Source organism: Papio anubis, chromosome 7 (assembly GCF_008728515.1).
Source record: "Papio anubis isolate 15944 chromosome 7, Panubis1.0, whole genome shotgun sequence".
Lineage (NCBI taxonomy): Eukaryota > Metazoa > Chordata > Mammalia > Primates > Cercopithecidae > Papio > Papio anubis.
The window spans coordinates 62,999,263-63,017,593 of record NC_044982.1 but is presented as its reverse complement, the minus strand read 5'-3'; positions in this window follow the sequence as shown (position 1 = coordinate 63,017,593).

The following is an 18,331-nucleotide window of genomic DNA, read 5'->3' as shown; positions in this document are numbered from 1 at the left end:
CTTTAATTATGTGCTAATTCAGAAACTTGCTGTGTAGAGAAATATGAGACTTTCTGGTAATTGTCATTTTCCAGATTAAGTTTCTATGAAAGCTAGATAAAATTTCCCAGTCCAGTCAATACTAATTAACATTTTAATTGGCTCATGACACATTCGGGGGGTAAAAAGTTCCACTTAAAAAATCTAATGGCTTTTTTGTTTTGTTTTGTTTTTTAGGCACTTTTTTCAAGCTTTTCTACATTATTAATTATACTATTTGCATAATTTGAAAGCAGCTATGAAGTTAACACTTTATAGACGTACTTTAAACACATTTCATTTTTATTGACTTGCTCATATAAGTATGTCTTTTCCACTAACATCTGCAGTGATATCATTTTGTGTACAACTGAGAAGCAATATTCAAATAAGAAAAATTAAATTGCAGAGAGAGTACATTTGATAGAAGCATAATAGTTATTAGTAAATTATTCAGTAAAACTTGTCCCATAGGAACTACATCTAAGCTCTGTAGCATACTTTCCATCAAAAAAAATGACAATCTTAATGAATCAAATCTAAAAGTCATATTCTCCTCAGGTGAGTAGGTTAATTATCTATGCAATTAGTTAATTGCAAAAAACTTCTGTTATTGCTACCTACTTAAAAAGGATTGTTGACATGGTCTTTTAGATACATATTTTATGACAAATGCTATCTGTAACAAATTTTGTTCTTTCTGCCTCTGAACAATTTTTAAAATATTGATAAATTTCTCAATTCATAAAGATGAAATGTAAATGTTTTAAACAGGAATTTTCAATCTTCTGTCATTTTGTACTTCCACATATTGGATCTCACCTATTTGCTTAAGCAAAGTCTGTATATGATACTATATTATTTACAAAGTGTTCTAAAGTAATTTTATTTCCAAATCAATTTCCTTTTTAATAAGATTGAGGAAAATAGACCTCTTAAGAAATCTTTTATCTGTAGCAAGTTAGAAGATACACCACGTACAGACAATGCTACGGAGCAATTGATTGGGAAAAGTCAAAATGTTCTTATGTTTTATTTATTTTTGCCTGTCCTTTGCAAATTATTGTTTTGAGTGTTACTTCTCATTAATTTGTATTATTTTGAGTGTTACTTTGCAACCCAAGAAGATTGTTCCCGATAGCTTTCAGGCACCCAACAATAAGTTATTAGACCTTCACAAATAGTGGAGGAAAAAAGGTATATCTTTCTTATATCTAAGAAATAGCATACTGAAGTCAAATAGGTCAAAAAGTTGTTTGTTAAAATTTGATGTTATTGTACTACCAATGAAACAATAAGCATACATACATTTTATGTATGTTTGTATACACACACACACATATAATATATATGTTACAGTTCTTGCCTCAATATTTGAATATGTCTGTAAACATTGTGAAGCACTCGAAAGGGCAGACTCAACTCTATTTAACAAGAGGATTGAGGGTGAAATAAATTCTCAACAAATTGAAGTCAAAACAAGCAAGCAAACAAACAACAACAACAAAAAGCAATGCACCTGATAGTTCCTTGCAGAATCAGGGATTAATTAATAAACAGTCTCATCCCAAGATAAGGAACTTCATATTACTTGTCGAGTGAGATGTGAAAATCTGTGATTACTGTATTACCCCCATTCTTCCATTTTCTGGGAACGTCTTTCTACTGGTGTTTGCATGTTCCACCATTACACATTGGGGGTATATAGAGCAGATGTTTTGCCTCATATTTAGTGCACAGTTCCAAAGACAAACATAAACATACATGGTGAAGAGACAAGGGCAAACTCTTCTGCTTTCTGGGAATTTTGAACTCTTACTGTATAGGATTTAGGTCTTCCATAGGGAGCAAGTGAGTGTGTTCAGTGTGTCAGAAAGAAAGTGAACCAAATAATTTCTTGTGAAAATAAGGGACTGTGTTAGACCTTAATGGTTATTGTTAAATATTCAGTTCCTCTCACTTCTGAAAGGGCTGCAAAATTTAGCAACTTTTCAAATTTAAATTAAAAAAAAAACCCAAAAAGGATAGATTTTTTAAATATATCATACTGTTATACTAAAACTATGTTTTTCTCTAAAATTAAAATTTAACTGGGCATCCTATATTTTACCCAACAATTCCACCCTGTGCCACATGACAGACTCTGCTACTAAGGCTCAAGAACAACTAAGAAAAGCCATTTGGCTAGTTTTACTAAAGGTTTTTGAAGGGAGATGATGCATGTCACCTCTAGATAAAACTATTTAATTGTCACTATGCAAGTCTTTTTACATTCTCCTAGCTCCAGGATCCAAGAGAGAGATCCAAGAGATCTTCTATCTCTAGGATCAATTATACTTGAATTAAAGTAGACTTAAATTCAAAAGAGATTATACTTGAATTAAAGTAGACTTAAATTCAAAAGAGATTATACTTGAATTAAAGTAGACTTAAATTCAAGATGCCAGAGTAAGATAGAAGCATCCTGTATTGCTAATTCACTGGCCTCTAAATAAGCAACAAATAAACATGGGCTGTTTGATATAACAAATATCAAATCATCACTATGACATCCAGATTTTTCTTTTTCCTTTTCTTTCACCACAGCCTCCTACCATTTAATATTATCTTACTGAATCTCTTACCTCACTTGCTCTCCAACCATCCTGTACTTTTGCTACAGCATGCATAGAGACTCATAGACCAGAGGCATAGTCTCAAGATTTTTAAAAAATGAATAAATAAACAAAAACAGCTATTATATCTTTGAGGTAGGAATGGAATTACACTGAGTTATAGTACTAGTCTAATTTCTATGCCCAAGCTCTCTTTCACTCAAATAAAATGATCGCTTCTTATGAGAAATTAGCTGCAGATCTAGAAAAGATTTATTCTTTTTGAAGAACATTAGTAGATTGAAAGATGAAGAAGTTAGAGAGATTATTTCATTATAGTAATCTCTACTTTTCTAGAGACAAAATATCTCTCTTTATCTTATTCATATAGATAGGCTAAATTTACTGTCAATGGGATCCAAGATATCTTGTGTCAACATGTCAGATTGAAATAAAAGCAGTGCAGCCCTTCAGCACTAGGTTGAGGAGACAGGATTTTAATAAATGTTGACATTGGGAAAATTCTGAATAGGCATAGAAGAAGTCATAAGAAAGAAAATAAATTTGAGGAAGTAAAACAATAAATTGAGCATCTTTGGGGGAAGAGAAATTACAGGAAAGCCAACAATGTTCATTTTGTCAAAAGCTGTTTTTTTTGTTTGTTTGTTTTGTTTTGTTTGAAACTGGGTTGCTAATTAGGGGCGCAGACATAGTAATTTTTCATATTGAAAAGTTCCAGGGAAAAGCTACTCCATGTCAGTAATTCCTTGGAACAAGAGAAAGTTACCACACCAATTGTGAGAACCCAGACGAGAAAGCAGCTGGGTTGCCTACTCCAGTACAGTAGAAGCACAGAAATGGTTAAAACCAGTCCCTAATAAGAATGGAAGCTAAGATATGCATCAAACTTTGATCTTTCTCATTTTGTTAACATAATGACATAAAGAACTATTTGCAGAGACCAGTCAATTTTGTTTTGATGTGACACTTACATGTGACATTTCAAAAATCAGATTAATTAAATGTGTTGAACTACCTACTGTGATATATGCCATCAACAAAATTGACACAACTCATACAAAACAAAATCTGCTTATTTCTCCGATTAATATATTTGAATTAATTTGATCACAAATGTAAATAATCAAGTAAGTCATTTGAGATCTGTCCCTGTTCAGAATAAAAATTAGAGAGACTCAATTTTTTAAGCACTCATTCCTTAAAGTTGAGTGCAGTTGATAATGCAGAATTATCAATCAATATGGCATTCTGTAGAAACAATTTTGTTTTAATATTATTTGTCAAAGAACACACTCACAACCTGTTAAGGCAAAATCTGTTTTGAGATTATAATTGATGTGTACTCATAATTTAATAGTATCCTTTTAAAAGAAAAGAGACAAACTCATTTACTTGTGTGTGTGCATATGTGCTTCATTCCATCTTACCCTGGTTCAAAATATATACCAAAATACTTAGAGGCAATAGAGATATTTAAATCTATTAGTGTATTTTTGAAATATAATCTCGTTTCTCATTGAATTTATTTTTAAATAGAAAATTAATTGTAGACAGATTACTGGATTCCAAGATAAAATTTTCAGGTGCTACCTAAAGGAAATATTGTATATTATGAAAAACAACAACAACAAAATACAGTTAGAAAGTGAAAAGTTCTTTTAAATATTGATTCAAAGTAATGATAAAATATTTTTTAATTTTGAATCTAAAATTGTAGTCTTATTACAACCAGAACCTTCAAAATATGACAGTTTTTATATCTTTTAATACCAATAGCCATCTGATCAATATTGTTAATAATATAATGCCATTATTAAGAAGATTGCATAATTTCTGTACTTTGCCTTAATACAGAGTTAATTGAAACACATTTATTTAGATATGTTTGCTTGTAATATGTAAGTTGAAAGGCCAATACCTTTCATCTCACTACTTTTGTACAATTAACACATATCTAGTGAATTGGGTTGTATTTCCAAAAGTTCTAAATGCTGTGCATCATTATCATAAAACTGCAAATGATTAAATGTATTGCATATTTAAATATTTTATTTAGTCATTTACTAGAAAACATTTATTGAATTATTATTATGCACCAGATTCTGTAACAAAAAATATAAGTAGGGAAATTTTGAAGCATACAGTTCTGAGGTGTGAGAACAACCTATAGTTATAACTAATTTTATAATATCTTTCTATTTAAGCACATCAGCAGATTAGATGACATTAAATTGTGTCATTGAAATTCATTATATGATTGCCCAAAACAACACACAGAAATACTAAAATTAGCCAAAAACCTGGGAAATTTAAAGGAAAAAAATTTGTTAAAATCTGAGTGGGTTTGTAATTTTTGAATTATTGATAGCAAATAATTAAAGATTATATATTTAGACACGATTTAATAATAGTTTCTCAAAAAATACTGGACATATATTAATTAATACCACCATGTCCAAATAATATACAGGATTTTATGTGAGTAGCATGGCGATCATGTACAATATCACCATAATGTAGATAGAAAAACTAATGTAAAATGAATGAGAAAGAAGTTGAGTTATATACAATAAATTTGACAGGTCTTAGAAAATTAAAGACAAAGTGAATATATTCTAAGAATATAATATTCCTAGAAATTTAGGAAATTTTTTTAAAGTATGTATAGAACATATTATCATTATCATATATTTTATTATATATATAAATTCACACACACACACAAATACTACAACGCTATGTGTAGTTAATGTTACTATCAAGTATTTTTATTATTATTATTATTATTATTTTTAATTATTATTATACTTTAAGTTCTAGGGTACATGTGCATAACGTGCAGGTTTGTTACATATGTATACTTGTGCCATGTTGCTGTGCTGCACCCATCAACTCATCAGCACACATCAACTCGTCATTTACATCATGTATAACTCCCAGTGCAATCCCTCCCCCCTCCCCCCTCCCCATGATAGGCCCCGGTGTGTGATGTTCCCCTTCCCGAGTCCAAGTGATCTCATTGTTCAGTTCCCACCTATGAGTGAGAACATGCGGTGTTTGGTTTTCTGTTCTTGTGATAGTTTGCTAAGAATGATGGTTTCAGCTGCATCCATGTCCCTACAGAGGACACAAACTCATCCTTTTTTATGGCTGCATAGTATTCCATGGTGTATATGTGCCACATTTTCTTAATCCAGTCTGTCACTAATGGACATTTGGGTTGATTCCAAGTCTTTGCTATTGTGAATAGTGCCGCAATAAACATACATGTGCATGTGTCTTTATAGCAGCATGATTTATAATCCTTTGGGTATATACCCAGTAATGGGATGGCTGGGTCATATGGTACATCTAGTTCTAGATCCTTGAGGAATCATCATACTGTTTTCCATAATGGTTGAACTAGTTTACAATTCCACCAACAGTGTAAAAGTGTTCCTATTTCTCCACATCCTCTCCAGCACCTTTTGTTTCCTGACTTTTTAATGATTGCCATTCTAACTGGTGTGAGATGGTATCTCATTGTGGTTTTGATTTGCATTTCTCTGATGGCCAGTGATGATGAGCATTTTTTCATGTGTCTGTTGGCTGTATGAATGTCTTCTTTTGAGAAATGTCTGTTCATATCCTTTGCCCACTTTTTGATGGGGTTGTTTGTTTTTTTCTTGTAAATCTGTTTGAGTTCTTTGTAGGTTCTGGATATTAGCCCTTTGTCAGATGAGTAGATTGCAAAAATTTTCTCCCATTCTGTAGGTTGCCTGTTCACTCTGATGGTAGTTTCTTTTGCTGTGCAGAAGCTTTTTAGTTTAATTAGATCCCATTTGTCAATTTTGGCTTTTGCTGCCGTTGCTTTTGGTGTTTTAGACATGAAGTCTTTGCCCATGCCTATGTCCTGAATGGTACTACCTAGGTTTTCCTCTAGGGTTTTTATGGTATTAGGTCTAACATTTAAGTCTCTAATCCATCTTGAATTAATTTTCGTATAAGGAGTAAGGAAAGGATCCAGTTTCAGCTTTCTACTTATGGCTAACCAATTTTCCCAGCACCATTTATTAAATAGGGAATCCTTTCCCCATTTCTTGTTTCTCTCAGGTTTGTCAAAGATCAGATGGCTGTAGATTTGTGGTATTATTTCTGAGGACTCTGTTCTGTTCCATTGGTCTATATCTCTGTTTTGGTACCAGTACCATGCTGTTTTGGTTACTGTAGCCTTGTAGTATAGTTTGAAGTCAGGTAGCATGATGCCTCCAGCTTTGTTCTTTTGACTTAGGATTGTCTTGGAGATGCGGGCTCTTTTTTGGTTCCATATGAACTTTAGAGCAGTTTTTTCCAATTCTGTGAAGAAAGTCATTGGTAGCTTGATGGGGATGGCATTGAATCTATAAATTACCTTGGGCAGTATGGCCATTTTCACAATATTGATTCTTCCTAACCATGAGCATGGTATGTTCTTCCATTTGTTTGTGTCCTCTTTTATTTCACTGAGCAGTGGTTTGTAGTTCTCCTTGAAGAGGTCCTTTACATCCCTTGTAAGTTGGATTCCTAGGTATTTGATTCTCTTTGAAGCAATTGTGAATGGAAGTTCATTCCTGATTTGGCTCTCTGTTTGTCTGTTACTGGTGTATAAGAATGCTTGTGATTTTTGCACATTAATTTTGTATCCTGAGACTTTGCTGAAGTTGCTTATCAGCTTAAGGAGATTTTGGGCTTAGACAATGGGGTTTTCTAAATATACAATCATGTCATCTGCAAAGAGGGATAATTTGACTTCTTCTTTTCCTAACTGAATACCCTTGATTTCTTTCTCTTGCCTGATTGCCCTGTACAGAACTTCCAACACTATGTTGAATAGGAGTGGTGAGAGAGGGCATCCCTGTCTTGTGCCAGTTTTCAAAGGGAATTTTTCCAGTTTTTGCCCATTCAGTATGATATTGGCTGTGGGTTTGTCATAAATAGCTCTTATGATTTTAAGGTACGTTCCATCAATACCGAATTTATTGAGCGTTTTTAGCATGAAGGGCTGTTGAATTTTGTCAAAAGCCTTTTCTGCATCTATTGAGATAATCATGTGGTTCTTGTCTTTGGTTCTGTTTATATGCTGGATTATGTTTATTGATTTGCGAATGTTGAACCAGCCTTGCATCCCAGGGATGAAGCCCACTTGATCATGGTGGATAAGCTTTTTGATGTGCTGCGGAATCCGGTTTGCCAGTATTTTATTGAGGATTTTTGCATCGATGTTCATCAGGGATATTGGTCTAAAATTCTCTTTTTTTGTTGTGTCTCCGCCAGGCTTTGGTATCAGGATGATGTTGGCCTCATAAAATGAGTTAGGGAGGATTCCCTTTTTTTCTATTGATTGGAATAGTTTCAGAAGGAATGGTGCCAGCTCCTCCTTGTACCTCTGGTAGAATTCAGCTGTGAATCCATCTGGTCCTGGACTTTTTTCGGTTGGTAGGCTATTAATTATTGCCTCAATTTCAGAGCCTGCTATTGGTCTATTCAGGGATTCAACTTCTTCCTGGTTTAGTCTTGGAAGAGTGTAAGTGTCCAGGAAATTATCCATTTCTTCTAGATTTTCTAGTTTATTTGCGTAGAGGTGTTTATAGTATTCTCTGATGGTAGTTTGTGTTTCTGTGGGGTCGGTGGTGATATCCCCTTTATCATTTTTTATTGCGTCTATTTGATTCTTCTCTCTTTTCTTCTTTATTGGTCTTCCTAGCGGTCTGTCAATTTTGTTGATCTTTTCAAAAAACCAACTCCTGGATTCATTGATTTTTTGGAGGGTTTTTTGTGTCTCTATCTCCTTCAGTTCTGCTCTGATCTTAGTTATTTCTTGCCTTCTGCTAGCTTTTGAATGCGTTTGCTCTTGCTTCTCTAGTTCTTTTAATTGTGATGTTAGAGTGTCAATTTTAGATCTTTCCTGCTTTCTCTTGTGGGCATTTAGTGCTATAAATTTCCCTCTACACACTGCTTTAAATGTGTCCCAGAGATTCTGGTATGTTGTATCTTTGTTCTCATTGGTTTCAAAGAACATCTTTATTTCTGCCTTCATTTCGTTACGTACCCAGTAGTCATTCAGGAGCAGGTTGTTCAGTTTCCATGTAGTTGAGCGGTTTTGATTGAGTTTCTTAGTCCTGAGTTCCAGTTTGATTGCACTGTGGTCTGCGAGACAGTTTGTTATAATTTCTGTTCTTGTACATTTGCTGAGGAGTGCTTTACTTCCAATTACGTGGTCAATTCTGGAATAAGTGCGATGTGGTGCTGAGAAGAATGTATATTCTGTTGATTTGGGGTGGAGAGTTCTATAGATGTCTATTAGGTCTGCTTGCCGCAGAGATGAGTTCAATTCCTGGATATCCTTGTTCACTTTCTGTCTCGTTGATCTGTCTAATGTTGACAGTGGAGTGTTGAAGTCTCCCATTATTATTGTATGGGAGTCTAAGTCTCTTTGTAAGTCTCTAAGGACTTGCTTTATGAATCTGAGTGCTCCTGTATTGGGTGCATATATATTTAGGATAGTTAGCTCTTCCTGTTGAATTGATCCTTTTACCATTATGTAATGGCCTTCATTGTCTCTTTTGATCTTTGATGGTTTAAAGTCTGTTTTATCAGAGACTAGTATTGCAACCCCTGCTTTTTTTTGTTCTCCATTTGCTTGGTAAATCTTCCTCCATCCCTTTATTTTGAGCCTATGTATGTCTCTGCGTGTGAGATGGGTCTCCTGAATACAGCAGACTGATGGGTCTTGACTCTTTATCCAGTTTGCCAGTCTGTGTCTTTTAATTGGAGCATTTAGTCCATTTACATTTAAGGTTAATACTGTTATGTGTGAACTTGATCCTGCCATTATGATATTAACTGGTTATTTTGCTCGTTAGTTGATGCAGTTTCTTCCTAGCCTAAATGGTCTTTACATTTTGGCATGTTTTTGCAATGGCTGGTACCGGTTGTTCCTTTCCATGTTTAGTGCTTCCTTCAGGGTCTCTTGTAAGGCAGGCCTAGTGGTGACAAAATCTCTAAGCATTTGCTTATCTGTAAAGGATTTTATTTCTCCTTCACATATGAAACTTAGTTTGGCTGGATATGAAATTCTGTGTTTAAAATTCTTTTCTTTAAGAATGTTGAATATTGGCCCCCACTCTCTTCTGGCTTGGAGAGTTTCTGCCGAGAGATCTGCTGTTAGTTTGATGGGCTTCCCTTTGTGGGTAACCCGACCTTTCTCTCTGGCTGCCCTTAAGATTTTTTCCTTCATTTCAACTTTGGTGAATCTGGCAATTATGTGTCTTGGAGTTGCTCTTCTCGAGGAGTATCTTTGTGGCGTTCTCTGTATTTCCTGGATTTGAATGTTGGCCTGCCCTACTAGGTTGGGGAAGTTCTCCTGGATGATATCCTGAAGAGTGTTTTCCAACTTGGTTCCATTTTCCCCCTCACTTTCAGGCACCCCAATCAGACAGAGATTTGGTCTTTTTACATAATCCCATACTTCTTGCAGGCTTTGTTCATTTCTTTTTCTTCTTTTTTCTTTTGGTTTCTCTTCTCGCTTCATTTTGTTCATTTGATCCTCAATCGCTGATACTCTTTCTTCCAGTTGATCAAGTCGGTTACTGAAGCTTGTGCATTTGTCACGTATTTCTCGTGTCATGGTTTTCATCTCTTTCATTTCGTTTATGACCTTCTCTGCATTAATTACTCTAGCCATCAATTCTTCCACTTTTTTTTTCAAGATTTTTAGTTTCTTTGCGCTGGGTACGTAATTCCTCCTTTAGCTCTGAGAAGTTTGATGGACTGAAGCCGCCTTCTCTCATCTCATCAAAGTCATTCTCTGTCAAGCTTTGATCCGTTGCTGGCGATGAGCTGCGCTCCTTTGCGGGGGGAGATGCGCTCTTATTTTTTGAATTTCCAGCTTTTCTGCCCTGCTTTTTCCCCATCTTTGTGGTTTTATCTGCCTCTGGTCTTTGATGATGATGGTGACGTACTGATGGGGTTTTGGTGTAGGTGTCCTTCCTGTTTGATAGTTTTCCTTCTAACAGTCAGGACCCTCAGCTGCAGGTCTGTTGGAGATTGCTTGAGGTCCACTCCAGACCCTGTTTGCCTGGGTGTCAGCAGCAGAGGCTGCAGAAGATAGAATATTGCTGAACAGCGAGTGTACCTGTCTGATTCTTGCTTTGGAGGCTTCCTCTCAGGGGTGTACTCCACCCTGTGAGGTGTGGGGTGTCAGACTGCCCCCAGTGGGGGATGTCTCCCAGTTAGGCTACTCAGGGGTCAGGGACCCACTTGAGCAGGCAGTCTGTCCCTTTTCAGATCTCAACCTCCATGTTGGGAGATCCACTGCTCTCTTCAAAGCTGTCAGACAGAGTCGTTTGCATCTGCAGAGGTTTCTGCTGCTTTTGTGGTTGTTTACTGTGCCCTGTCCCCAGAGGTGGAGTCTACAGAGACAGGCAGGTTTCCTTGAGCTGCCGTGAGCTCCACCCAGTTCGAGCTTCCCAGCAGCTTTGTTTACCTACTTAAGCCTCAGCAATGGTGGGCGCCCCTCCCCCAGCGTCGCTGCTGCCTTGCCGCGAGATCGCAGACTGCTGTGCTAGCAATGAGGGAGGCTCCGTGGGCGTGGGACCCTCCCGGCCAGGTGTGGGATATAATCTCCTGGTGTGCCTGTTTGCTTAAAGCGCAGTATTGGGGTGGGAGTTACCCGATTTTCCAGGTGTTGTGTGTCTCAGTTCCACTGGCAAGGAAAAGGGATTCCCTTTCCCCTTGCGCTTCCCAGGTGAGGCAATGCCTCGCCCTGCTTCAGCTCTGGCTGGTCGGGCTGCAGCAGCTGACCAGCACCGATTGTCCGGCACTCCCTAGTGAGATTAACCCAGTACCTCAGTGGAAAATGCAGAAATCACCGGTCTTCTGTGTCGCTTGTGCTGGGAGTTGTAGACTGGAGCTGTTCCTATTTGGCCATCTTGCTCCGCCCCCTACTATCAAGTTTTAAAGTTTATTTCTTATTTTGAATCATCTATTTTCTGTAATACAATATAATATAGGTCTAAAATTAGACTTTTTTATTTTTAGAATTTTTAATATTTTAAAATGTATTTTATTTTTAAAGTTAACTTTTGTTGTAAGATTTAAAAGTTATATTAATAATAAGTATTTAAATATTGTTTTCTATACTTTCAAGCTTGATAACATTTACAGTTTTGTTTTTTGTTTTTTTTTTTTTTCTTTTTGAGACGTAGTCATGCTCTGTTACCCAGGCTGGACTGCAATGGCACCATCTTGGCTCACTACAACCTCTGCCTCCCAGGGTAAGTGATTATTCTGCCTCAGCCTCCCAAGTAGTTGGGATTACAGGCATCTGCCATCATGCCCAGCTAATTTTTGTATTTTTATAGAGATGGAGTTTCACCATGTTGGCTAGGCTGATCTTGAACTCCTGACCTTAGGTGATCTATCTGCCTCGGCCTCCCAAAGTGCTGGGATTACAGGTGTGAGCCATCACGCCCAGCCTAGAGTTGTTTTTTAAAACTGCAATCTTATTTGGCTCATTTCTAATTTGATTCCCAAAGATAAGCACCAATAAATGCCATTAATTTTCATGAATATACAAATATTGTTTATAACCATATCAACAGTTTGCTTAGGTAATGTTTCCTTCCTTGTTTGGTTCCAATGCCATGTCCACAATATGTCTAAACACCTCTCACAGTGCCTGCCACATGATAGGTACTCAAAATGATTTGATGAAAGAATAATAATTACGCCTAAGGTTAGACATGATAAATATAGAACAAATATTTTAAATTGTAACATATTTAATATGAGAAAAATATCTGAAACATATGGTTTAGAGATCTTATTTTGTTGTTGAATAAGAAAGAGATATCGACTACTGAGACCACTTAGAACCTTTTCTTTAAAAAGTACATGAAGGTGAAGATTAAAAGAACAGGAAGAAAGTAAATAAACTGCAGCCATGTAAAGGTTGTGTAATATAATGTGAACTTCTATTGTGATAGCAAACAACTATATAAAGGCAATGTCAACTGAACTTTCTCGCCATTGTTTTGACAGTATGCATACCAATTTCATATTTTTTTCAATCAACATCTATCATTACAATTGCCAAGAATACCAGTTACAAGTTGCTAAGGTATTTCGGTCATGTGCCTTACAGTCTATTCGTGGAATATAGTAAACATGTAAGTAACATAATAAATATTTATTTCAGGCAGTGAAAAATTGCTTGGTGGAGGCAAAACAGCATATAATTACAGAGATTAACTTTACTGAGGATGTGGCATTGCACTGATGTCTGAATGGTAATTCAGATTTGAAGGAAATAGGTGTTCAGTCAATGGTAACAGTTACTGCAAAAGCCTTAAAGCTAGAGTAGATTCAGTGAACTAGAGAAGAAAGAAGGACTTTGTTCAAGAAGCAGAGTGAAGAAAATTACAAGGAAATTGTTGGTATTTAGTGAGTATTTTTGAGGGCATGGCTCACCATGTTAACACATTAACACAAATACAAGAGAGGAATAATTTACAGGTATATGACATATCCTTTTCATTTATACAATCTCCTATTTCACTTTATAAAACAATTGCCATATAAATTTGTTGCACTTAAATAAACATTAATATATGGCAAACAACTGTAATGACAACCAGTTTTTAAGATCTAATATATTTTATTTTTATCAACTGACTGAAAGGTTCAAATTAGTTTTAATATATATACAATTGGAAAGTCAAGAAGAAAATTATCTATGTATATGTTGTTTCACATCATCTTAGAAAATATTAATTATATTCACCTGAAGAAAGTTTGTAGACTGTCTGCAGTGACTAAAAGATTATTGTATCACAAACGAACATTTCTAAATTTACTTTTAGTTTTTAAATGCACGGCAATACACAAATCCATTATCTTCTGAACTAGGGAGACCATTAGACTGGAAAAATTTTAAATGCCAAATATTAACCATCCTCAGATTTCAAGACGTTAATATATAATATCATGAATTTTTCATGCAAAGCTATCCTTTTATCACATTTTAGTTCAGTGGTCTAGAAAATCTTCTACAAAATGCAGATGTTTTAATCAGGACTTCAAATAAACATTGTTGCAAGGATGTGGAAGGAGAAAATAGAAGTAGTGGCATAGACAGAGATAACACTTCACCAAAATTTGGGGTCGGTGGACTGATGTGCTTCTTAATGTTTTTAATGTTCTTCATCCTTTAATGTAAAAATTTCTTAATAATAATTATTAACATGATTTTGAAAAAAAATCTTTTCCACTTTTAAAGAAATTTCTGGAGAGGAAACACATTGGTCATAAATACAATTGTTGTTTATAAAGTAATCAGAGGTATTTGCTATTTAAAAAGTCCCAGATCAAACAGAAAAAGAATTAATGCTTGATTCTATTTATCAGTTTTCAATGTGTGTGCGTGTGTACAATTAACTTATGAATTTAAATACATTTGATGAATTACAATTAATTATAATCACTATGCCTATTGCAGCTTCATATATCCCATCTTTGGCCAGGGGAAGTATCTACCTGCAAGGCAATATCTTGATAGTTTTGTTATCTTAGAAATCTCATATATTTTCTTTTCTATCTGATATTATAAGATACTTAAGATTGATACTCCATATTGATATTAGTTTAGTACTACAGAGGTTTTACACGTTTTATATAGTAGTTTCTCTTTCCTTTAAAACACAAAGAAACTCGGATTTTCAGAAAATTAGGAAAACAGGTTCAGAATACTCTCTATTTATTTGCTTTGACATGTTACACTCGTAAGTGTCATGATGTATCAATACGAATAGTAGCAATTATTATTAGTTTCTTAAAGGGATATTTTTGCACAACTCATGTTTAAAAGTCTACTACAAGTAAAATGCCATAATAGACATTGCATAATATACTCTATAATAGCCTCATTTGTTCTTGTTTTACAAAATCTATACATTTCTTAATCATTACCGGTTTTTATGTTGATGTTTCTTTAATAATTTTACTCATGGGAAGATAATTTTTGGCAGATTTCCCAGGGGTGATTCATGCAAATGTAACTCCCCACGTAAAGTTGACTCATGGATTCCACATGTGTACATCTCAGTGATGTACAGTAAGTCGTAAATATTCATGGGTTATGTGTTCATGGATTCAGTCATCCACGGACTGAAAATATTGGGGGATATGTCTACACTAAATATGTATAGACACTTTCTTCTTGTCATTATTTCCTAAATACATTATAACAGCTATTTATATACCATCTACATTGCCTTAGGTATTATAAGTCATCTAGAAATGATTTAAAGTATATGGGATTATGTGTATAACTTATATGCAAATACTATGCCATTTTACATAAAAAGGACATAGACATCCATGGATTTTGATAGCAAGGGGCGTTGTGGAACCAATTCTCCATGAATATAAAGGGGCAACTGCACATGCGTTTTGGCAACTTTTTTCCAGCCATTTTTTCTTGAAAATCAACGTTTCAAGTAAATTCTTGACTCATTTTTTCATACGGCACAGAGTAATATTCTTGACGTTTTTACTGTAACATAATTTTCTATCTTTCATAAAAATCTCAATCTTTTACACTAGGTATATAGGTTTTTTGTTTTTAAAAACACTTTGTTCTTCAAAATTAAAAAATGTTTCATGTTATCTATTGCATTGTATGCTAAAATGCATTGTCATATTTCAAATTTCAGGAAGTGTTTCATAATATTTTTTGCATTGTACACTAAAAATGCAGTGCTATGTATATTTCAAATCTGTTTAAAAAATTTAGGAGAGTTTTTGAAATTATGGTTTGTAATATTTGTTCTATTTTATTTTTTCAGTTCTCTATCTCAGAAATTTCTGTGAAGCATATGTTGGGTCCTTTTTGGATATCTTTAATATTTTTCACTTTCTTGAATGTTTTTAATATTCCTTTCTTCATTTCTTTTTACTTTTAAAATATCTTTTTTTTTTTTTACTTTGCTTTTCTCTTTTCTTCATTTTAGTCTTAGTTTCTGATGTTTTTTAAAAAATTTCCAATTATTCCTTGAATTCTTTAATGTTACATCTGAGTTTCTCTAATTCTGATATATATATATATTTTCTCTTTGGTATCATTTACTTAAGCCTTTCAACTGATTTTGAAACAATTTTGATCTGTTCTGTGTTCCTGTCTTTCTGGCATTGTTTCATTGTCAGCAGTACAAAAAAGAAAAGCAATCCTTGACATCTTCAAGCTGGTTTGGTATTATCAGCAAACCCACAAGTGTTTTGAGAAGTTAACCTGACATTTGTCAGTAAGTTTTAGCCTACCTCTGTAGAATATAAACAATTTTACAAAGCCTCAACATCAGACAGAGCCACCTTTGACCATGATGCATCAAAATTAAAATAGTAAATAAGATCTTTCAATTATGACTAACACACATACACACACTCCAAACCATAAAAATTAACAAGTAACCCTCTACCTTGGCTACTATGAGTGACTGCTACTTCTTTAACAATTAGAGTTTTAAACTTACTGTAGTCTTACTTCTAGGTATTTATTAAGAAAGATTCTCCACCGGGCATGGTGGCTCACACCTGTAATCCCAGCACTTTGGGAGGCTGAGGCAGGCGGACCACAAGGTCAAGAGATCATGTTCATCATGGCCAACACGGTGAACCCCTGTCTCTACTGAAATTACAAAAGTTTTCTGCGCGAGGGGGCGAGCGCCTGTAGTCCCAGCTACTCGGGAGGCTGAGGCCGGAGAATCACTTGAACCTGGGAGGCACTGGTTGCAGTGAGTCGAGGTCGCGCCACTGCACTCCAGCTTCCCCCCCAAAAAAAGAAAAAAAGAAAGAAGGAAGGGAAGGGAGGGAGGGAGGAAGGAAGGTGAGTTGGTTCTCATCATAAAATTACCCGTTTCTGACACTATCCAATTTCTAAATTCTAAAGTTCCACTTCAGTAAATGCTACAACATGAGCCCAAATACTACGAGTCCTTTCTAACATGCTCTTACTGAAACACCCTACTGTTTTCCACGATGTGTAGGCTCCCTTATTGTAATGAGTAATAGAGCAACTTGTTCAACAATAGGTGTGTGCCTGATTTGGAGCTTAAAGATATTATCACTAAGGATGATGTTTAAATTGTCTTATTAATTGGAGTAACACCAGAGGTTCGTTGTCTCACGACCGTAGAGAACAAGAACACAGACACACAAAGAGTGAGGTTGATAGCAGAAGTTTAATAGGCAAAAGAAAAATAATAGCTCTCTGCTGCAGAGAGGGTCCTGGAAAAATGGGTTGCTGAGTCCAGGGTGAAATGCAGGGGCATTTATAGATGTCCTGGTGGGGAGGTGGTGTCTGATTTAGATAGGACACAAAAAACTGGTTGGACCAGGTGTGCCATTTGCACAGGGTGTGAATCTCTGGCCATCACCACCCCAATCTTTTATTATGTAGGCAAGTTCTCTGCTTGAGCTGCACCATGTTGCTCATTTCTTTAATGTCGTACACGTAGTAACAAAAGGGAAGACGGATCCTCCATGTTGGACCTGCCTCTCCCCAGGTAGCCTTTTTCTATTGACACAGCTACCAGCATTCCCCGCTGCAAGCTTCCAGCCTCTTTATTTATGTTTGCAGCTTGATTTTTCAGCCTACTATTTGTTAGAAAAGAAATGATTTTGGGGGCTGCTTTTTCTTAGAAGGAAAATTCCACCAACGAATTTTTTGCCCTATCTGCCTAAGTAATATATTTCTACCTCCTGTATCAATATTGTGGTCCTTGGTCTTTCATTTTCTTAGTGAAAATAAAATGAAAAAAATGATAAAAATGTGATTTTTATGATTTGGGCTTGTGTGTGTGAGTGTGTGTTTCAGACATAATAAGGATATGTGTTCTGACGGCAACAATTTCTGATGTTAAAGTGTAATGGTAGGGTTTTTATTTTAACTTTTAACAGGAAAGTGTAGTTTAGAATACCTTTTTAAAACTTTAAGGAGGTTCTTAATTCTGTCGTTTTGTCTCAGCGCTCAAAAATATGATGGTTTGCCTTCTGAAGTTCTTACCTGTATCCCCATGACTCACCTTTATCTAGATTTGCTTATTTCTTCATATGTGGTGTCTCAGTCATTCTTAATTTTGTGTCTACTCTCAGAAGTTTACCTTAGCATAGGGCCATATCTTGGAAGGAGAAATCTGGTTTATGAAAATTAAGTTTAAAAACCTTCATGAACAATGTTGAATAAAAGTCAGATACTGGATCTTCAAGTTTCATTATGTCACAGATAAAAAACAATCATTATTTCACCTTTTAATACATAATTTGCTGAAGTTACTTCCTTTTCATATTTTGTCAAAACCATTTTATCATCAATTAGTTTTGAATTACATTGAATAATATGTTTGCATCTGTCAAGATAATTATATGGGTGTTTTTCCTTTTAGCTGTCAATTTTATGAACGATTGGAGATTTTCAAGTAGCAATCTGCATATGCATTCACAGATCTCCTTGGTAGTAATGTATTGCTGTTCTTAATAAAACCATATGTATTTGCTAATTTTTTCATTTGTGTGTGAGAAAGATTGGAAATTTCTCTGCCTCTAATGTCTTGGTTAGGATTTGTTATCAAACATACGATGGACATATCAAAGGCATTCACACACAGGTGTTCTATGTTTTCTCC